The sequence below is a fragment of the Macaca nemestrina genome, chromosome Y (assembly GCF_043159975.1).
Source record: "Macaca nemestrina isolate mMacNem1 chromosome Y, mMacNem.hap1, whole genome shotgun sequence".
Classification (NCBI taxonomy): domain Eukaryota; kingdom Metazoa; phylum Chordata; class Mammalia; order Primates; family Cercopithecidae; genus Macaca; species Macaca nemestrina.
In genome coordinates this window covers 10,978,183-11,000,910 of record NC_092146.1, presented here as the reverse complement: position 1 = coordinate 11,000,910, position 22,728 = coordinate 10,978,183, and the positions used below count along the sequence as shown (strand labels likewise).

General features: G+C 43.5%; 1 long non-coding RNA gene and 1 pseudogene across 1 annotated transcript; one reads left to right on the top strand and one right to left on the bottom strand.

Annotated features, from left to right (window-relative positions):
* Nucleotides 1–12,794: 12,794 nt before the first annotated feature.
* LOC139360966 (testis-specific Y-encoded protein 2-like) lies at nucleotides 12,795–15,570 on the bottom strand (annotated as a pseudogene).
* Nucleotides 15,571–15,708: 138 nt separating this feature from the next.
* On the top strand, nucleotides 15,709–18,070 carry LOC139360977 (uncharacterized). Its single transcript, XR_011618544.1, has 3 exons — nucleotides 15,709–15,935; nucleotides 16,791–16,840; nucleotides 17,121–18,070. It is a non-coding gene; the product is annotated as an uncharacterized lncRNA (long non-coding RNA).
* The last annotated feature ends 4,658 nt before the right edge of the window (nucleotides 18,071–22,728 follow it).

Sequence of the window (22,728 nt, the reverse complement as noted above, 5' to 3'; positions counted from 1 at the left end):
ACCCAAGCCATTCCCATAGGGAGCGCCAGGCACGACCCTGCAGCCCCTTCTACCTACAGGGCTTCCCTCAGGTGGACAGGCCCACCCGTCAGGAAGCCCAGGACGAGAGGACACCACACACCTGGACGTCAGCAGAGCGTGTCCAACATCCAGCACACAAGGGCCTCCTGCGGCTCCTGAACCCTGAGGAAGCAGCCGCCTTACATCACCCCGCCCCCCGCCCTCGGCCGCAACCACTTCCTCTGTCTCCTTTCCCTAGTTAGTGCAGGTTTCTTGGCCTGGCTCTCCCCACCCCAAAAACCACCACAGTTGTGAGGTTGCCTCCTCGACAGACAGCGACAGAGAAGCAACAAGCGAGGGCGACAGGCCAGATGCTCCAGATTCTCTGTGCTCTTGAAAATTGCAGGGTGTCACGAGACTTGCTCAACGAGTCGTCTGGAGGCTCCTTGACCAGAGGTAAATTGTTTGGCACACTCAGTTGTTGTCCTGGGTCAGAAACCATGGTGAAGTCCTGCTTTGCTGCACGATGGATGTGCAGGTCAGGCTGGGGAGCCTGGGTCTGCGGGAGGGGTCCAGTGTCTGAGTCCGTTTGAGGCCTCCCTGGGGCCCGCGGTGTCTCAGCGGCAGAGCTGGGAATGGGAAACTCATGCTTCACTCCAGCTAGCAGGCCACCTCAGTCCAGCTAGATGAAATGGTCGCTTCGAGTCCATCCCGTTTCTCCTTGTTGGCCAGGCAGGTGGAGGAACTCAGTCATCCCCAGTTACTGGCGGCTGAATGAAGATTTCCTTTTGTCACAACTTTAACTTCCACAGTGAAAGTCATCCTGAAGGACTATTGCTTTGGCATCCTTGGTATGGAGTGCCTCCCAGCATAGTAGGGGAGCTGGTGTGTGGGAGGGTCTGTGTGGCATGAAACTTCCTGGCTCCTCTCCCCCCAGGGAACGGGGTGTCTCATTGCACTTCAGTCCGGTGGTTCCGGGATCATAAAGATAGAGCCTCCAGCTGCAGGCAGAACATCGCCTACCTGAGCTCGTTCAGCTGCTGGGCTAAAAATGACTGCCTGGGTTTTGGCAAGGTTGCTGAGGAGGGTTCCGCGGCAGGTGCATCATGGGAAAGGACCTCCCTGGTCATTCCTTGGCCTCTGGGGAATGGGCTCTGAACTGTGACCTGACCTACGGTGGACCCCCTTCTGCAGTCCCCCAGATCATCAGCCAGGGCCTATGGCTCAATCCATTGCAGTTCTACTCCAGGGAGGGAGGGACGGCATTAGAGAGGGAACAGAGAGGAGGCCAGGCAAGCAGCCTGGGGCTGGGAATTTGGAGGCCTTTGAGTCCTGGTTCTGTATCTCAATTGTATTTTCTAGCAACCCACCTTCAAAAATCTAACATTTGAGTTTTAACAACCACATGTGGAATTGATCAGATATGTTTTCTAAAGTTGAAGTTGCATTGTCTGCTCCACTCTTCTTCTTTCTTTTTTGAGACGGAGTCCCGCTCTGTAACCCAGACTGGAGTGCAGTGGCGCCATCTCGGCTCTCTGCAATGTCCGCCTCCCGGGTTCATGCCATTCTCCTCCCTCAGCCTCCTGAGTAGCTCCATTCTAAGGCACATAATTACGTGGTAACTTTTTTCTCTATTGATCTGGAGTGGGCAGATTACTACTACTCTGCCATATATGAGAATATGCATTTCCTTACCTGTGACAACACCAAGGCATTAGAATATGTCTACCTTTTTTGTAGCTATATGAAAATTTTCATGTTGTTAAATGGGCCATTCTTAAAGATTATTAAAATTGAACATAGCCTACTCTTAAAATTAATATTTCATAATGGATTTGTAAGAATTGTATGTTATGATACAAATTTTAAAGATAACATACTTTTCTGAAGTGTCATTTTTTGATTTGTAAATATTTAAGTTTCTTTGAATGGAATTTCGTGGACCCTAATCATATGTTTCGATACAGCTTTCCTCATAGCAGAATTATAGGAACAGTAATTTATCATTTTTCTCCTAATATATTTTTGTCCTTATCTAGATTGTATTTACCTGTTTAACTGATCAAATTCTGCTCTCTCTTCACTCTGCATTTATCCCACATCTCTCTCTCACACCAATAAAATGATTCTTGTGTTATGTTTCAGGGTTTCTTCTGTCGCTAGACTGGAGGGCAGTGGGGTCGTCTCAGCTCACTGCAACCTCTGCCTCCCAGGTTCCAGCGATTCTCCTGCCTCAATCTCCCGAGTAGCTGGGACTACAGTCGCATGCCACCCGGCCCAGTTAATTTGTGTATTTTTGGTAGAGATGCGGTTTCACCATGTTGCCAGGGATGGTCTGGATCTCTTGACGACGTGATCCACCCACCTCTGTCTCCCCAAGTGCCGGGGTTCACATTGTGAGAAAACATTAGTTTTAATCTCGTGTTTGCTGGAGAATTCCTCTTAATTTCTCCTAAAATTCCTAGCGGTATTGTTTGATAGAAGGCTTCTTAATTTAAGGAATTCTTCCATCTCCTTGGTCCCTTGGTAGTGTTCCCCCGGCATACCAATCTAAAAATTGTTGGTTCCGTTTCTTTGTGGGTTGGAGTCTTGCTCTCACCAGCCCAGAGTGCGCTGGTGCAATGATAGCTCCCTACGCTCTCAAATTCCTGGGTTCAAGCTCTTGCTGCGTTGCTGTGACTGCAGGCATGCACCACCACACATAGCTAAATCTGTTTTTCTTGTTTCTTATTTTTGTAGAGACAGGATCTCATTACATTGCCATAGCCGCCATTAAAGCCCTGGGCTCACGCAGTCCAGCTGCCTCAGTCTTCCACACTGACTCACAGTGTGAGCCACTGTGCCTGGCCATCCAGTTTCTGAGACCTCAGTAATACTTGCGTGCAAGGCATTCTCATTGGTTATGCGAGGATACTAAGAAGTAAAAGAGCATTTTGCGAATAAGCAATCCCTGATATTAAATAATATTGATTAATAAAATTAATGCTTGAAAGGTAGACTTGAAGGAGGCCAGCATTTTTAAGTTAAGTGCATCCCACAAAAGTGCAGAGTTGTGAAACATATGGGGGGTGTAAAGTAAGATATGGTGTATAGAAATATGTGGGGGGTGTAAATATATGGGATGTGTGCGATCATTCAGATTGTACAGGGATGTTGAAATCTTAACACTACATCCTTAGTGTAGAATTTGAAATTATTTGAGGAGGGAATTTAGTTCTAAGCAGCACGAGGTGAAACGCAGAATTGAAAAAGAAGTCACATTGCTGAGAATGCCAAGGGTAAGATTGCCGCCTCAACAGAAGAATGTAAGACAATAAAGTAACAGTTCTAAGCAAAGAAATTTAAACAGAACAAATTAAAATTCTCACCAAGGACTCCATCATCATATGGAGGAAACTGAAGCCTGACATTTTCGATTTTACACTTCACGTGTAGAGTATCGATGAAGTTAAATATTTATTGATTTCAGAATACACAAGCTAGCACATTTCCATCAGAAGACTAGCCAGCGATCACATCATAGGTGAAAGACTGACCTCTAGGAATTAGCGTGTGAAGAGTATGTTAAAGGAGGAGGTTTTCTATTTTTGAAACAGGTACATCATTGTAATGACCCCTTTAAGTGTATTGCTAATTGCAGTAAAAATAAATATTGGTCACCATGAGAAGAGCTGCACTAGTACATGTTAATTTGCCAACATTTAAGCTAGAGCCAATCGCTTAGAGATGAGGGAGCGCTTTCATGTAAAATTTTAGCGTGCAGTCATTCAAAGGCAGCAATCTTTGTGTGTGTGAGACGGATTGAAGAACATGGGAAAATTTACCTTCTTCAGCTGAGAAAGGACGACGTATGTAAACTTTATATTCAGCGAAGACTTTCATGGTTTTACCTGTTTTCCCTACATCATTAGTAGTCATCAGTAATTCATATGAAAAGAAAAACCTTAAGTAACTAATAAATAACAATTAAAAATGAACTTTTTCTTACGAATTAATGTCTGCCTTCAGCTTCATTAGTAGAACTGGCCTTGTGGAGCCATGGGATTATCCAAAGCCGGAAGAAATATTTAAGTTGTCATGAATGTCTAGCAATTAAGGGAAAGAAGGACAGAATCATACCAGAAATAATTTTGGAAAAGTTGTTTTAGACAAGAAAAAATTGTGTTTCAGATTTTGAGATCTTTACACAATATTAAATCATTTTAACGTTACATGTCCCATGTCACCTGGATGAGAAAATTAAAAGGAAGGAGGTCCTTCACGCAGAGAGCCAGGCTCTTCCCAGAGAAATGACCGTGTGTCACCAAGAGATGAGGGTTACGCAACGAAGGATAGGTAGAGGAAAAATGGAAAAATAGTTGACTTTTGTTGTGGTGATGAATTTCACGTAACAAAATTAAACATTTTAATGGAAATCGTTACCTGGCACGTAACACAATCTGTGCTGTGCAACAACTCTCTCCATCTACTTCCAGAACATTTTCATCACTCCACACTACAACTGCACTACCAGTTAAGCAGTTCCTTTCATTTTCTCCCTTCTCTCAGCACCTAGCAAACAGCAATCTGGTTTCTGCCTCCCACCTTACCCGTCCTGGGTATTTCATGTTAATGGGCTGAAGCACTGCAGGACGTTTTGTAACTGCCTCCTTTCATTTTGCAATTAGAGATTGCAGAATGGCTGGGAAACCTCAATATGTGACCAGGGAGGGAAACTGGCTGGGAATTAAGGCCCACCTGAATGATGTTGTGGACACCCAGTGTCAGTTACCTTCGTAAACACCTGCTTAGTTAACATTGCTTACTATTAATATAAAACTTAATTTCCTGGAATACTGAAAAGCAAATTTACGTATGAAAACATGTAATTTGTTCATAAATGTATGGAAAAACTGCAGACTGATGCATTTTCCATTACAATTCTTATATGAGACCCGAAGTGTTTTACCACTTTTCAGATATATTTTTATTGTTCTGCTCCTGTCAGTTTTTAGGATCAAGTTTGCAATACATGGACGTGGAGAGGGACTTTCAACTTCTTTTAGAGCACTTAGTTGTAAATTTTGAGTTTCTTCCCCCGTGGTTCTTTTCAGGTTACTATTTGCACTGTATATGCAAAGTGTTAAATTTTTTTTCTTATGTGCCCCTCCTGGAACTTTTGTTTTAAAGGATTTTTTTTTTTTTTTTTCTGTTGGATATGTGAGTTTCCTGTGAGCATTTTTTCTAAAACACACTTTATTTGCTTCATTAGTTTTTGGGATGTGTGTGTGTGTGTGTGTGTGTGTGTGTGTGTGTGTGTGTGTGTTTCTTTTGAGATGGAGTCTCCTTCTCTCACCCAGGCCGGAGTGAAGTGGCACGATCTTGGCCCGCTGCAACCGCTGCCTCCCAGCTTTAAGCGATTCCCTTGCCTCAGCCTTCCGAGGAGCTGGTATTGTAGGCACACGCCACAATGTCCAGCTAATTTTTGTATTTTTAGTCAAGACTGGGTTTCACCCTGCTCTTCAGGCTGGCCTTGCACTCCTGACCTCAAGCGATCCAAACGCATTGGCCTCCCAAAATGCTGGGCTTCCAGGGGCGAGCCATCGTGCCTAGCCTCAATTGTTCGTTTATGTATGTTAAGGCCTCTTCTATGTTCTTCCTGTACACATATTTTAGAATTACTAAAATCATATATTTTGTTTACTTCCCATTTGCTGAATACAGTATTGTGAATAGGTTAAACCTTGTATAGTATTGTCATTTTGTCTTTCATAAATTATTCAAGAACTCTGATACCTTTTTTCCCACCTGAGGAGAACATGCAGATAGTTAAAAAAAATTGTCTGAGTGGGTAGGTATTTAAATATAATTTGAAAGAATAGTGAAGTTCACAAATACAATTTCACATTTGTATTTTGCATCATTTTGAACATTTTATTTGCTGACACATGAAATTCTGAATTCGCCTTCACGTTACATATACGCTTTGAATCAATGTGAAGAATGAAATGAATCCAACACCAAGAATTACTTCAGGAATTAAGTAGAAAGCGGTTGTTATGTAGAAAAACTGTATTTATTGGAGGTATATTCAGAGATATTTGAGAAGGCTGAAAGTATATTCAGAGATATTTGAGAAGGCTGAAGCCAAAATTTTTGTTTTTCTTTTCCTCTGGTGTTTTATCATAGCCTGCCAAGACGGTAGTATCACTAGTTAGAGTCACTAGGCTACCAAAGTCTCAGGGCGGCAGTAATTATTATTAGGGAAGTAATCTAGGAACATAGATGGGGGAAGATAATTCTAGGCAGAGATAATAACCACTGAAATAATTCTGAGACTAGAATGAAGCAAGGAGTCATACTCCCATCATGTGGCAAGACAAGAATGAAGGAAAATGCTTGAGTGAGATCAAAGACCTATCCTTTTGGTTTTACTCTGAGTGTAATTCTGGCTACTGGGAGAACAAACTGTAAGCTGCAAGTGAGTATCAGAATCAAGCAGAGAGACCAAACAAATGATGACGCTTCAACAAACGGAATGGCAGAGGAGACGATACACTCACTCCTTTCATGTGACTGTATAAGTTGTGCTTGCCTAAAGTTACTTGGTTGAGGGCATAAGGAATATTCAGGTAATGATCCTGAGTATGTAGGCGGTTTTTGTTTAGAGCTTTCCTCTAAATTCCCTCTACTATTTGATTTCACTCTTTTCACCAGAGTTCCCATTATTTATGCCTCAGTGTTACATGGAACTCATGAAATATATGCCATGTAAAATGTTTTACTGTCCATCAAGTAATATGGAATTTACATGTCATAGAAAAGTATAACTTACACTTTGAAGTTCATATCTTATAATTTAATGTATGTATAAACCATGTAATCTATATGATGGATTTAAAAATATAAGTATTCGTAAACATATACAATACATGTATCTGTATTTATATATGTATTTGCATAGAGATGAAATTTATGCATTGTTTATATTTTAATACACGTAGAGTATATGTCTGTCTATATGTATTTCTTTTTTTAAAATACTTTAAGCTCTGGGGTACACGTGCAGAATGTGCAGTTCTGTTACCTAGGTATACACGTGCTATGGTGGTTTGCTGCACCCATCAACCGTCACATACATTAGGTATTTCTCCTAATGCTATCCCTCCACTAGCCCTCCACCAACCGACAGGCCCCAGTGTGTGATGTTCCCCTTCCTGTATCCATGTGTTTTCATTGTTCACACCCAACTTAAGAGCGAGAACATGCAGTGTTTTCCTTTTTGTTCTGGTGTTATTTTGCTGAGAATGATGCTTTCCAGCATCACCCATGTCCCTGCAAAGGACAGAAACGCATCGTTTGTATGGTTATGCTTACTATTCCATGGTGTGTATGTGCCTCATTGTCTTTTTCCAGGGTATCACTGGTAGGCATGTGAGTTGGTTCCATGTCTTTGCTATTGTGAACAATGCCTCGGTAAACGTAAGTGCGAATGTGACTTTACAAGAGAATGATTTATGTGTTCAGGGCATAATAGAGAACACCAGTACAATGCACTGTAGGGTAGAAATGTGACGGGTTAATTTGCTCCATAAGGATTTATTTTATTTTATATTTTATTGGATGACGACGAGGATGACGATGATGGTGATGGAGTTTTTATCATCCTGGCTGGAGTACAGTAGTGCAATCTCAGTCAGTACAATCTCTACCCCCCGCCAGATACAAGTGATTTTCTTGCCTGAGCCTCCCAAGTAGCTTGGACGTTTTATGTAAGTGTTAGCAGAACAAGCAAGAAACAATTCATAACAAGTGATGTGGCAGGTCACTTTGAACAAAGAATGTTATTTTTTTAGATGACACATTCTTTCATATAACTTGGGACACTGAAACAAATAAATGAATGATGTGAATACAAAGATGAAAAGGGCTATAAATTGTAAGACAGAGCTGGGCTACATTATCCTACAGAGTGTGTGGTGGGTTAATTTATTCTGAGGTGTTATTTTTAATCCTGGAAAACTTTTCACAGAATTTGAATAATGGAATTCGTGTTTGATCCCTTAATGCATGTGCTCAGTAAACATCTCCAGTTTTGCATTGTAAAAGTCACGGTCATTTCATGAAAAAAAAAAAAGAAGAATTACTAGAAAGCTGTCAGCCTCTGTAAGGGAATCTCACTTGAGTTTTCAACAGAGTGTGTAACAAAATTTTATCTTTTTGGCTTATTTATGATTACCTAAATATAGACTTTTTTTTTTTTTTTTTTTTTTTTTTTTTTTTTTTACCATTTACAGCAAACTGACGGAAGCAGATCGGCCTGCCAAGCTTAACATTGGTGGCCTCCATTTAGAAACCAATGAAAAGACGCTTAAGGCAATATTTGGGAAATATGTTCCCATATTGGCAGGCAACTGTTATACATATGTTTGTTTATGTGTGTGTGTGTGTGTGTGTGTGTGTGTGTTTATGTGTGTTGTATGTATGTGTGTGTGTATATATGTGTGTATGTATGTATACGTGTGTATATATGCATATACATACACATTAATATGTCGGTGCTATTTATCTCTACTTTTCCAAAGTAAATGTATAGTTAATATGTTTACTGAAGACATAAGTTGAAATAGTTATTTGTTATTAAACTGTAATTTTCAAGTTTATATTTCATATTGGGAAAATTCTCATGGCAGCAGGTGAAGGGTCTGTGGTAAAGGTCACCTGTTGCTGAGAAAGGAAAATGAGCAAAAGTAAGTGTGTTGTGGAGGTGGAGAGCAAATTGGAATAAAATAGGCTGACGATTGAGATGACATAGTAGTAAGAATCACAGTAATGATGTGAAATGCAATTTCGTTTTTGGTTTCTTAGTACTCCGTTGAGTCCATTATATAAATGTAAGATATTTTCACATAATTTAGTTCTTCTGTGAAATGAAGGGGAAATCAGCAAGCTCAAATGCTTTGCATGTATTTTGAGAACGCTGCAGATGCTAAAAATGCTGTCGAGGATATGAATGGAGATGTAACCGTCCCTTATTCTTAATCTCCAAACTGCTTTTCACTTAACAGCATTTCAGGATCTTTTTGGTATTACTAAACTTTTGAAGGTGGCGTAATGTCATGTGATCTGAAATGCTTTAGATATCCTCTTCTTTTTGCCTGAGGAAGTGCAAGTGTAGTTGGAAGGATATTGGAATAAACGTTACGTAAATGAACGTATGGCAGTCCTGTTTGTATGTTAGTATTCCACTACAAGTGTAAATAGATCTTCAAAGCTTTCAAGCAGCATTAAAACTTAGAAGGAACTCTCACAGAAAGGAGAGAAATCAGTCAGTATTTCCTAAAAGCTATTAATGGATTTAGTTCCAATTCATGGAAATACATCTATAGCATAGACAAGCTATGGATAGACAGCTAGACAAACTTACAAGGTGGAAAATGTCTACAGAGAGACACCAAGACAGACTCACAAGAAGAAAAGATTCTTTCACATTTTCTGAAAATACATTCTTGAGAAAGTATATTTCAACCAGATTTTTACATTTAAGGAAGTGTTAAGTACTTGAAAGTAGAAACGAACATGAGAAGATTGAAATTGGGTAACAGAATGACTAACTGGCATTTTTGCCCCATCCTTGCTCTTTCTCTCCTACAAATATTGTTATCCTGTTAACGCAGTGATTTGTTGTAACATGAATACCTAATGACTCCTTTTTCCCAGTGTGTTTGAGGACTTATTTTGATCCAACCAATGGTCTCTGTCTTATTGAATCTTAAATTCTGGGGATTGTGTGTTTATCGCAGCTTTAAAGAGTTGTGTCCTTCTATTACGTACGGAATCCCGTTACATTACCATCAAAATCATTGCATTCTGGACACTTTCAAGTTGTTCTGTTTTACAGCATCACCCCAATCTCCTGTTAGTTCCCGTTACTCTTTATGCTATCACCAACGTGCTTTGCTGGACTTCTTGAGAGTTGATCTTCCCAGCGTGTGTCTCACAAATAGCCATTTATGCTTCAAAAACAGCTTACATTTTACATGTTTTCCTTCACTGTAAATTGTGGGTGTTTTGTCCTCACTGTACCATGTATTAATGTGTTGATCGTTAAATTGACTTAAGTACATATTTAAGTTTTCCTTGTTGCTTTTATTTCTCTTACGTCTAGCACACTTCCTGGTACATAGCAGAAAGTCCATTTTTTGTTCACGGTTATACTTTTATATTTTAAGTTTTAGTGGAAACTGAAAGTTGCTTGGTCTTGTAGGTATGGAAAAAATCTTATGTATAGTAATCTGAGAAAAATAATAACTAACTGGTTACTAACAATTAAAAATGAACTTTGACTTAAGAATTAATGTCTGCCTTCAGCTCGTTGGTAGAACAGGCCTTGTGGAGCCATGGGATTATCCAAAGCCGGGAGAAATGTTTTAGTTGTCACGGAAGTCTAGGAATTTAGGGAAAGAAGGACAGAGTCATACAAGAAATAATTGTAAAAAGTGGTTTTAGACAAGAAAAATATTGTGTTTCAGAATCTGTGTTCTTTACATAATATGAAATCATTTTAACATTAAATGTCCCACGTCATGTGGATGAGAGAATTACGGAGGTCCTTCACGCAGAGAGCCAGGCTCTTCCCAGAGAACGACCATGTGTCACCAAGAGATGAGGGTTACACGCAACAAAGGATAGGCAAAGGAAAAATGGAAAAATTGTTGACTTTTGTTGTGGTGATGAAATTCACAAAACAAAATTAAACATTTTAAGGTAAATAGTTAAGTGGCGTTTAATACAAGCCGTGTTGTGCAACAGCCACCTCCATCTAGTTCCAGAACATTTTCATCACTCCAAACTACAACCCTTAACTACTACCAGTTAAGCAGTTCCTTTCGTTTTCTCCCTTCCCTCAGCCCCTAACAAACAGCAATCTGTTTTCTGCCTCTGAAGGTACCTGTTCCGGGTATTTCATGTTGGTGGGCTCAAACAATACAGGACTTTTTATAACTGTCTCCTTTCCTTTGCACGATGCCCTGAGGGATCGTTTACATTGTAGCACTTCTTTCCTTACACAAGCTGCTGACCCATTATTTTATTTGGGTTGTTTCCACCACTGTATTTCTACATACCTATTTGTCTGGGCACCCTTATTCATTTCTCAGTATGTGCGAATGGAATTGCTTGGTCCTGTGATAATTGTGTTTATTTTCTTGGGGAACCACCACATTTCTTCATAGTAGCTGCATCATTTTCCATTCCAGCTAGCATTGTGTCAGGGTTCCAAATTATCTACGTCCTCTCAAACACTTGATATTTCCTGCTTTTTAAAATGTATTCCCATTCCAGTGTGTGTGAAGTATGCTATCTCATTTTGGTTTTGAAATGCATTTTCTGAATAACTAATTATGATGATTTCTTCCATGTGCCTTTTGAGCATTTGCATATAGTATTTGGAGAAACAACTATTCGTGTGTTTGGTCCTTTATTGTGTTTAAGTTGTAAGTTAGTTATGTTTGGGATACGAGAAGTTGATAATTTAGAATTTGTTGCTTTAACTTACGGAAGCAGAATTCATACGAGTTCCTGAGACACCAGGGATGATGGTCCACCACCTAGAGGTTATGGATACCATGATTATGGTTATTCTAGTCGGGATGAACATTCCTCTGGAGGATATAGGTACTATAATAGTTTCCGGTTCTGTCAAATAGTTTTCTGAAGATGTTCCTGCTGACCGTAGCAAACCTGTCGTAAATGTAGTGACCGTGACGGCAACGTTGGGGGACGTGGTAGAGATCATTCTGACCATCCAAGAGGAATTTCTTACATATCAGAGTTATGGTAAGTGTCCAGGTTTGATTTGTACATTATAGTATTATATTTAATAGACCAGGTCATTGCTTTAATAAAACTTTAAGGAAAATCGTAAAGAAAAAAATGCACAAAATGCACTCGCATTGGTGTTAGCTACGTACATTTTCGCCTCCTCACCTAAAGAAGCATCTTGGAGAAAAGCTTAACCCAGCTAAAGATGTAAACATCAACAACATCGTCCATATTCTGGGTCATCAAGTGACAGACAGTCCAGGCATGGATCCTCAGGCAATCTTATATTCCACAAATCCACCACCTTTCCCCTCACTTCTGCATGTTTGTGTTTTGCCTTAGTCACCTACGCCAGAAAAAAAAAAAAAAAAAAAGTGCGTATCCTGAATGTCTTCTCATATGCCTCTGAAACCTTTCCCATAAGGCTTCCATATACCTTATGTGCTCATTTCTTCTCACGTTGGTGTGTGAGAAGTCCTGAGAGGCTGATTGTCCCAGAAAAAGATTACGCATTCGCCTTTAAAGAAAAATAAGCTGTGAATTCGACACGAAAGATAACGTTAACATTTCCATTATCCTGTGCTATCTTAATGTGTCTGATGATACCCAAAATGAAGGATTTTGCAGGTACCTTACCCCAGCAAACTGGGCCCTGGATAGCTCAGTGTCCATCACCCAATGTCATTGAACTATCTCTGCTTCCATAGGATGAAGTAAGCTGTCAACTTAACTGTCTTCTGTTTCTTGTACCTCCCCAACTCTGTCCTATAGAAAGAATCCCAAAACATTTCACACCAATTCACTCTACAAATTCAGAGGCCCAGCTCCCACACAGACTGGTCATTTTCATGAAGAGAATCAAACATATAGATTGATCAATTCATTATGACAGCGGAATCCAGGGGATCAACCGACACACACACACACAGACACACAAACACACAGACACACACACACACACACACACACACACACAGAGCCACACATCCTTAATACTGTTTATTTTTTATTCCATACAATTCAATTCCCCCACCCCGCTTCCTGTCTTCATTTGCTGTGACTGGATCTGCTTGTCCTTCAGTTCCTGTGCACAAGACCATGCTCAGTACTGACATCCTGCATACTGTAGTAAGTTTTCAGGAGTTCTGCCGTGTTAGGTGAACACAGCACCTGTGTCCGATGCTCCATCATATTCAACCCAACATCTGCGCGTTCCCTAGAGAAACACAAACACATGTCAAAATGCATCTCCTCTGAGCCACCATTTAAAATGTTTTAATTTTACGGCCTGCTGAGAAAAGACTACCCCTTCCCCTTTTGTGATCTCTTCAACTTCCTCCTACCGTGCATGTGTTACAAACTATTCTCTGCAATACCTGCCCCATTTCCAGTATTCTCTGTGACAGGAGTCAGCTAACAAGACGCGTTGTACACTAAAAGCACACGGAAATCCGATGGGGTAATAGCTTAAGGAAATCCATCGATCTAAACAGTCCTTTGTGGTCTGTGGCAAGGAGGACAACCAGGCACATTCCGGGAGCCCAAGCTTTAGGGGTTGGTAAGATGACTCCCCGTCGGGTTGTCGGCCACGGAACCAAGTGCCACAGATTGAAGGTAAGAACTCGGCTTTACTTCTCAGTGAGTGTGGACACGCACTATGCGTCCCCGGGCTTAAGACTCCACAGTTATAACCTGCTTTGCAGTGCAGTGTCTCATGTGCCTTTTTCAGCCCAATGCCATGAATGTCCTGGATTCTGTCATGCTGTGTCTTCCTCTCAAGGAATTTCGGCATGGATAAGACGGACCCCCAGGTTCTACATTTCTGAAATGAGCCTCCAGGCTCCCTGAATAGAGAGGTGTGTCAACACCCTTATCCTGGGTATCAGACAGCTCCAGTTCCCACTGTACGGCTCACCTGAAATCTCTGTTTCCTCTTCAGGTGGCTTCATCCTCCTGTAGTATTGCAGGGGATCGCGCCACAGGTCCTTACATAGGATCTGTCAGGGGAATCAACCGGAAAAGGCCTCATGAGAGCTCAGACTGGTGACCCAAGCAGCTGGGAACACACCGGGGTCATTCCTCATGTTTCCCAGCAAGGACCCACCTCAGCAATCCTATTGGATCCTGCGAAGTTGTGGTCAGAAAACCAGTTGAAGAAGTTAAGACCGCTGTTGTTGTGTCTGCGGCGATAGGCCTCAACTTCATAATCCTGACACCACTGAATTGGAGTGGAATGAGAAGCCCTGTATTCTACAGACAGAGGATGTTTTGGTAAGGGGGCTGGAACACGTTGGCACTGATCCACCCACCTTCCTCCTTCCACTACCCATCCTGGGAGCCACCTGTCACCTGTGACGTTCACGAGATATTCCTTGGTAATCACTTTATTCTGGAAGTAGGGGTTACTCCGAAAGAACAACATGATCTGGCAGAGATGAACGGGATGCTTCGCTTCTTTCACCTGTCCGGACAAGGTGGAGAAAGCTTAAACACCTTTTTGGCTGAGGTGCCCACTGTTGCTTGCAGGAATAAATTATCTCCCTCAGCCTCCCCCACTCAACCCTCCAGCCTTAGTCTTCCCGGCCTCACCTCCAAGTTGATCATGTAGCTCAGCATGTCTTCATCTTGGTCAGTGATCAGGGCCGACATCTGAGGGTGGTTTGCAATCTGATTGAGGTCAAAGAGCCTCGAGATGCAACGGAAAGAAAAGCTAGAAGCAACGGGGAAGGCCTAAGAGCACCCAGAGGGGCGGCTAGGGGATTTTTTCAGATCTGCATCCATGAATGACCTCCCTTTCTCCTCTCCCTCCCCCTGAATTCAGACCTCTCGGGTTTCACCGAGGGTGTATCATTGTGAGGCTGACCGCACTGACACGGGGAGGGGCGACATGCAGAGAACTGCCGGTGTCTGAGGCCTGGCAGAATCTGCTCATACCCGAAGAAGCCCAGTCCCAGATCGGACTGGCAAGGCGGAGCAGTCACAGTCCCTTAAAACGATAGCTTGATTCACAGCAACACGTGTTCTGCTGAGAACTCGCTTCTGCTCTTCAGAAAGATGCCCCAAACGTCTGCTGCTTGGCACCATGAAGCGTTTCTCTCACGCACGCAGGAAAATAGTACCCGTGTCTGCTCTGGCTTTCTTCAGCCACATTTGTCTGTGGAAACTCACCCGTGTTCCCCAAATGGTCACATCGACGCCGAGCCGCCCGTAAGTTCCTTACACTTCCCAAGAGCACCGCTCAACTGGAAAAGCAGAAGAAACACTGCAAAGGATACAACATTGGCCCAGAAGCCAGGCATGCTCTGGATGATGGCGCCTCTGCGGTCCAGGTGGGGCTTGCGCCTCCGCTCCATCTTTTCCCTCTGCTGAGAAAAGGCCTTCCTGGCTCGGGCATTAACCGGCTCCAGCTCCACCTGAACGGCCAGCAGCTCCTCCAGTGCAGACTCTGGGCTCATGGGCCCAGGGCCAGGCTGTGCCCGCTGGACCTGCTCCTGCCGCTTCTCGTCGGCTTCCTGGTGGGCCACCACCTCCACCTCCGCCATTATGTCATCCGCTCCCAGCACCGCCTCCTCCCCCAAAGCTCCCTGCTGGCTCTGCGCCCCGGCCTCCCCCTCCTGTAGAGACTCCATCCTGAAGACGGTGCCCCCCTTCGGACTCCCACTGACCACCGCCTGTGCTGCCGGACCCTCACCGCAGGAACCCTGCCGCTGCCCTTCACCGCAGCCGGTGGGACGGCGGGCCCTCAGGGCGCATGCGCCGGGCTAGCAGGCGCCCCCTAAGGGACTGCAGGCAAAGGGCGCAGGGAGCCGCGGGAAGACATGGAGACCGAAGGGCCCCAGGAGCCCCTCCAAGACCGCGGTTCTCCCCTGGCGGCCAGTCAGTGCGAGGGCGGTGGGCGTCTCCCCGGGCAGCAGCAACCTAGGCTGGCCTGCAGTCCCAACCTCCCGAGCTATGCCTCCTCTGAGAAGCCCTCGGGGCTTGCGCCAGGTAGCGCTGCATCCAGGCACACGCGGGCTGCGTGGCCTTTGGAATCTTGGGCATGGAAGCCCTGTGCCCTCACTGACATCCTGAGTGTGGCAAGCCATTGACCCACACGGCACGTATGAAACATCTCACTTCACTGGGCAGGCCAGGTAGATGGAATGGAATACTGCAGATCCAGAGGAGAAGTCTCTCTGGCTGCTGGGGCGAGGGCAGCCGAGGCGGCCTGGGGAAAGTGGGTCTGGGCGGGCGCGTGGGAGGAAAGTCTCTTGGTTAGGCTGAGGTGGAATTCGTCTGCTCCAGAGGCCAGAAGGCCGGCACGCCCTCTGGCAGGTCTATGACAATACAGACTCCGCGTAGCAGGCTTCCTCCCGGAGGGTGCTGTACGGAAAGGAAAGGAGCATTCCAAAGGGGCTCCCGTCCTATGCCCTAGACGTACCGGAGGCCAGCCTCCAGGGCTGGCCATGGACAGCCAGCGTGCACACCGCTGTGCGCTGCCTTGCCGACCCAGAGGCTCCCATAGCGCTGAAGCGCCTGTCTCCCCGCTGCTGGCGCTGGACCCAAAGGGGTGTAGGCCCTGAGCATACATAACCTCCTTTGCACCCAAGCCATTCCCATAGGGAGCGCCAGGCACGACCCTGCAGCCCCTTCTACCTACAGGGCTTCCCTCAGGTGGACAGGCCCACCCGTCAGGAAGCCCAGGACGAGAGGACACCACACACCTGGACGTCAGCAGAGCGTGTCCAACATCCAGCACACAAGGGCCTCCTGCGGCTCCTGAACCCTGAGGAAGCAGCCGCCTTACATCACCCCGCCCCCCGCCCTCGGCCGCAACCACTTCCTCTGTCTCCTTTCCCTAGTTAGTGCAGGTTTCTTGGCCTGGCTCTCCCCACCCCAAAAACCACCACAGTTGTGAGGTTGCCTCCTCGACAGACAGCGACAGAGAAGCAACAAGCGAGGGCGACAGGCCAGATGCTCCAGATTCTCTGTGCTCTTGAAAATTGCAGGGTGTCACGAGACTTGCTCAACGAGTCGTCTGGAGGCTCCTTGACCAGAGGTAAATTGTTTGGCACACTCAGTTGTTGTCCTGGGTCAGAAACCATGGTGAAGTCCTGCTTTGCTGCACGATGGATGTGCAGGTCAGGCTGGGGAGCCTGGGTCTGCGGGAGGGGTCCAGTGTCTGAGTCCGTTTGAGGCCTCCCTGGGGCCCGCGGTGTCTCAGTGGCAGAGCTGGGAATGGGAAACTCATGCTTCACTCCAGCTAGCAGGCCACCTCAGTCCAGCTAGATGAAATGGTCGCTTCGAGTCCATCCCGTTTCTCCTTGTTGGCCAGGCAGGTGGAGGAACTCAGTCATCCCCAGTTACTGGCGGCTGAATGAAGATTTCCTTTTGTCACAACTTTAACTTCCACAGTGAAAGTCATCCTGAAGGACTATTGCTTTGGCATCCTTGGTACGGAGTGCCTCCCAGCATAGTAGGGGAGCTGGTGTGTGGGAGGGTCTGTGTGGCATGAAACTTCCTGGCTCCTCTCCCCCCAGGGAACGGGGTGTCTCATTGCACTTCAGTCCGGTGGTTCCGGGATCATAAAGATAGAGCCTCCAGCTGCAGGCAGAACATCGCCTACCTGAGCTCGTTCAGCTGCTGGGCTAAAAATGACTGCCTGGGTTTTGGCAAGGTTGCTGAGGAGGGTTCCGCGGCAGGTGCATCATGGGAAAGGACCTCCCTGGTCATTCCTTGGCCTCTGGGGAATGGGCTCTGAACTGTGACCTGACCTACGGTGGACCCCCTTCTGCAGTCCCCCAGATCATCAGCCAGGGCCTATGGCTCAATCCATTGCAGTTCTACTCCAGGGAGGGAGGGACGGCATTAGAGAGGGAACAGAGAGGAGGCCAGGCAAGCAGCCTGGGGCTGGGAATTTGGAGGCCTTTGAGTCCTGGTTCTGTATCTCAATTGTATTTTCTAGCAACCCACCTTCAAAAATCTAACATTTGAGTTTTAACAACCACATGTGGAATTGATCAGATATGTTTTCTAAAGTTGAAGTTGCATTGTCTGCTCCACTCTTCTTCTTTCTTTTTTGAGACGGAGTCCCGCTCTGTAACCCAGACTGGAGTGCAGTGGCGCCATCTCGGCTCTCTGCAATGTCCGCCTCCCGGGTTCATGCCATTCTCCTCCCTCAGCCTCCTGAGTAGCTCCATTCTAAGGCACATAATTACGTGGTAACTTTTTTCTCTATTGATCTGGAGTGGGCAGATTACTACTACTCTGCCATATATGAGAATATGCATTTCCTTACCTGTGACAACACCAAGGCATTAGAATATGTCTACCTTTTTTGTAGCTATATGAAAATTTTCATGTTGTTAAATGGGCCATTCTTAAAGATTATTAAAATTGAACATAGCCTACTCTTAAAATTAATATTTCATAATGGATTTGTAAGAATTGTATGTTATGATACAAATTTTAAAGATAACATACTTTTCTGAAGTGTCATTTTTTGATTTGTAAATATTTAAGTTTCTTTGAATGGAATTTCGTGGACCCTAATCATATGTTTCGATACAGCTTTCCTCATAGCAGAATTATAGGAACAGTAATTTATCATTTTTCTCCTAATATATTTTTGTCCTTATCTAGATTGTATTTACCTGTTTAACTGATCAAATTCTGCTCTCTCTTCACTCTGCATTTATCCCACATCTCTCTCTCACACCAATAAAATGATTCTTGTGTTATGTTTCAGGGTTTCTTCTGTCGCTAGACTGGAGGGCAGTGGGGTCGTCTCAGCTCACTGCAACCTCTGCCTCCCAGGTTCCAGCGATTCTCCTGCCTCAATCTCCCGAGTAGCTGGGACTACAGTCGCATGCCACCCGGCCCAGTTAATTTGTGTATTTTTGGTAGAGATGCGGTTTCACCATGTTGCCAGGGATGGTCTGGATCTCTTGACGACGTGATCCACCCACCTCTGTCTCCCCAAGTGCCGGGGTTCACATTGTGAGAAAACATTAGTTTTAATCTCGTGTTTGCTGGAGAATTCCTCTTAATTTCTCCTAAAATTCCTAGCGGTATTGTTTGATAGAAGGCTTCTTAATTTAAGGAATTCTTCCATCTCCTTGGTCCCTTGGTAGTGTTCCCCCGGCATACCAATCTAAAAATTGTTGGTTCCGTTTCTTTGTGGGTTGGAGTCTTGCTCTCACCAGCCCAGAGTGCGCTGGTGCAATGATAGCTCCCTACGCTCTCAAATTCCTGGGTTCAAGCTCTTGCTGCGTTGCTGTGACTGCAGGCATGCACCACCACACATAGCTAAATCTGTTTTTCTTGTTTCTTATTTTTGTAGAGACAGGATCTCATTACATTGCCATAGCCGCCATTAAAGCCCTGGGCTCACGCAGTCCAGCTGCCTCAGTCTTCCACACTGACTCACAGTGTGAGCCACTGTGCCTGGCCATCCAGTTTCTGAGACCTCAGTAATACTTGCGTGCAAGGCATTCTCATTGGTTATGCGAGGATACTAAGAAGTAAAAGAGCATTTTGCGAATAAGCAATCCCTGATATTAAATAATATTGATTAATAAAATTAATGCTTGAAAGGTAGACTTGAAGGAGGCCAGCATTTTTAAGTTAAGTGCATCCCACAAAAGTGCAGAGTTGTGAAACATATGGGGGGTGTAAAGTAAGATATGGTGTATAGAAATATGTGGGGGGTGTAAATATATGGGATGTGTGCGATCATTCAGATTGTACAGGGATGTTGAAATCTTAACACTACATCCTTAGTGTAGAATTTGAAATTATTTGAGGAGGGAATTTAGTTCTAAGCAGCACGAGGTGAAACGCAGAATTGAAAAAGAAGTCACATTGCTGAGAATGCCAAGGGTAAGATTGCCGCCTCAACAGAAGAATGTAAGACAATAAAGTAACAGTTCTAAGCAAAGAAATTTAAACAGAACAAATTAAAATTCTCACCAAGGACTCCATCATCATATGGAGGAAACTGAAGCCTGACATTTTCGATTTTACACTTCACGTGTAGAGTATCGATGAAGTTAAATATTTATTGATTTCAGAATACACAAGCTAGCACATTTCCATCAGAAGACTAGCCAGCGATCACATCATAGGTGAAAGACTGACCTCTAGGAATTAGCGTGTGAAGAGTATGTTAAAGGAGGAGGTTTTCTATTTTTGAAACAGGTACATCATTGTAATGACCCCTTTAAGTGTATTGCTAATTGCAGTAAAAATAAATATTGGTCACCATGAGAAGAGCTGCACTAGTACATGTTAATTTGCCAACATTTAAGCTAGAGCCAATCGCTTAGAGATGAGGGAGCGCTTTCATGTAAAATTTTAGCGTGCAGTCATTCAAAGGCAGCAATCTTTGTGTGTGTGAGACGGATTGAAGAACATGGGAAAATTTACCTTCTTCAGCTGAGAAAGGACGACGTATGTAAACTTTATATTCAGCGAAGACTTTCATGGTTTTACCTGTTTTCCCTACATCATTAGTAGTCATCAGTAATTCATATGAAAAGAAAAACCTTAAGTAACTAATAAATAACAATTAAAAATGAACTTTTTCTTACGAATTAATGTCTGCCTTCAGCTTCATTAGTAGAACTGGCCTTGTGGAGCCATGGGATTATCCAAAGCCGGAAGAAATATTTAAGTTGTCATGAATGTCTAGCAATTAAGGGAAAGAAGGACAGAATCATACCAGAAATAATTTTGGAAAAGTTGTTTTAGACAAGAAAAAATTGTGTTTCAGATTTTGAGATCTTTACACAATATTAAATCATTTTAACGTTACATGTCCCATGTCACCTGGATGAGAAAATTAAAAGGAAGGAGGTCCTTCACGCAGAGAGCCAGGCTCTTCCCAGAGAAATGACCGTGTGTCACCAAGAGATGAGGGTTACGCCACGAAGGATAGGTAGAGGAAAAATGGAAAAATAGTTGACTTTTGTTGTGGTGATGAATTTCACGTAACAAAATTAAACATTTTAATGGAAATCGTTACCTGGCACGTAACACAATCTGTGCTGTGCAACAACTCTCTCCATCTACTTCCAGAACATTTTCATCACTCCACACTACAACTGCACTACCAGTTAAGCAGTTCCTTTCATTTTCTCCCTTCTCTCAGCACCTAGCAAACAGCAATCTGGTTTCTGCCTCCCACCTTACCCGTCCTGGGTATTTCATGTTAATGGGCTGAAGCACTGCAGGACGTTTTGTAACTGCCTCCTTTCATTTTGCAATTAGAGATTGCAGAATGGCTGGGAAACCTCAATATGTGACCAGGGAGGGAAACTGGCTGGGAATTAAGGCCCACCTGAATGATGTTGTGGACACCCAGTGTCAGTTACCTTCGTAAACACCTGCTTAGTTAACATTGCTTACTATTAATATAAAACTTAATTTCCTGGAATACTGAAAAGCAAATTTACGTATGAAAACATGTAATTTGTTCATAAATGTATGGAAAAACTGCAGACTGATGCATTTTCCATTACAATTCTTATATGAGACCCGAAGTGTTTTACCACTTTTCAGATATATTTTTATTGTTCTGCTCCTGTCAGTTTTTAGGATCAAGTTTGCAATACATGGACGTGGAGAGGGACTTTCAACTTCTTTTAGAGCACTTAGTTGTAAATTTTGAGTTTCTTCCCCCGTGGTTCTTTTCAGGTTGCTATTTGCACTGTATATGCAAAGTGTTAAATTTTTTTTCTTATGTGCCCCTCCTGGAACTTTTGTTTTAAAGGATTTTTTTTTTTTTTTTTTTCTGTTGGATATGTGAGTTTCCTGTGAGCATTTTTTCTAAAACACACTTTATTTGCTTCATTAGTTTTTGGGATGTGTGTGTGTGTGTGTGTGTGTGTGTGTGTGTGTGTGTTTCTTTTGAGATGGAGTCTCCTTCTCTCACCCAGGCCGGAGTGAAGTGGCACGATCTTGGCCCGCTGCAACCGCTGCCTCCCAGCTTTAAGCGATTCCCTTGCCTCAGCCTTCCGAGGAGCTGGTATTGTAGGCACACGCCACAATGTCCAGCTAATTTTTGTATTTTTAGTCAAGACTGGGTTTCACCCTGCTCTTCAGGCTGGCCTTGCACTCCTGACCTCAAGCGATCCAAACGCATTGGCCTCCCAAAATGCTGGGCTTCCAGGGGCGAGCCATCGTGCCTAGCCTCAATTGTTCGTTTATGTATGTTAAGGCCTCTTCTATGTTCTTCCTGTACACATATTTTAGAATTACTAAAATCATATATTTTGTTTACTTCCCATTTGCTGAATACAGTATTGTGAATAGGTTAAACCTTGTATAGTATTGTCATTTTGTCTTTCATAAATTATTCAAGAACTCTGATACCTTTTTTCCCACCTGAGGAGAACATGCAGATAGTTAAAAAAAATTGTCTGAGTGGGTAGGTATTTAAATATAATTTGAAAGAATAGTGAAGTTCACAAATACAATTTCACATTTGTATTTTGCATCATTTTGAACATTTTATTTGCTGACACATGAAATTCTGAATTCGCCTTCACGTTACATATACGCTTTGAATCAATGTGAAGAATGAAATGAATCCAACACCAAGAATTACTTCAGGAATTAAGTAGAAAGCGGTTGTTATGTAGAAAAACTGTATTTATTGGAGGTATATTCAGAGATATTTGAGAAGGCTGAAAGTATATTCAGAGATATTTGAGAAGGCTGAAGCCAAAATTTTTGTTTTTCTTTTCCTCTGGTGTTTTATCATAGCCTGCCAAGACGGTAGTATCACTAGTTAGAGTCACTAGGCTACCAAAGTCTCAGGGCGGCAGTAATTATTATTAGGGAAGTAATCTAGGAACATAGATGGGGGAAGATAATTCTAGGCAGAGATAATAACCACTGAAATAATTCTGAGACTAGAATGAAGCAAGGAGTCATACTCCCATC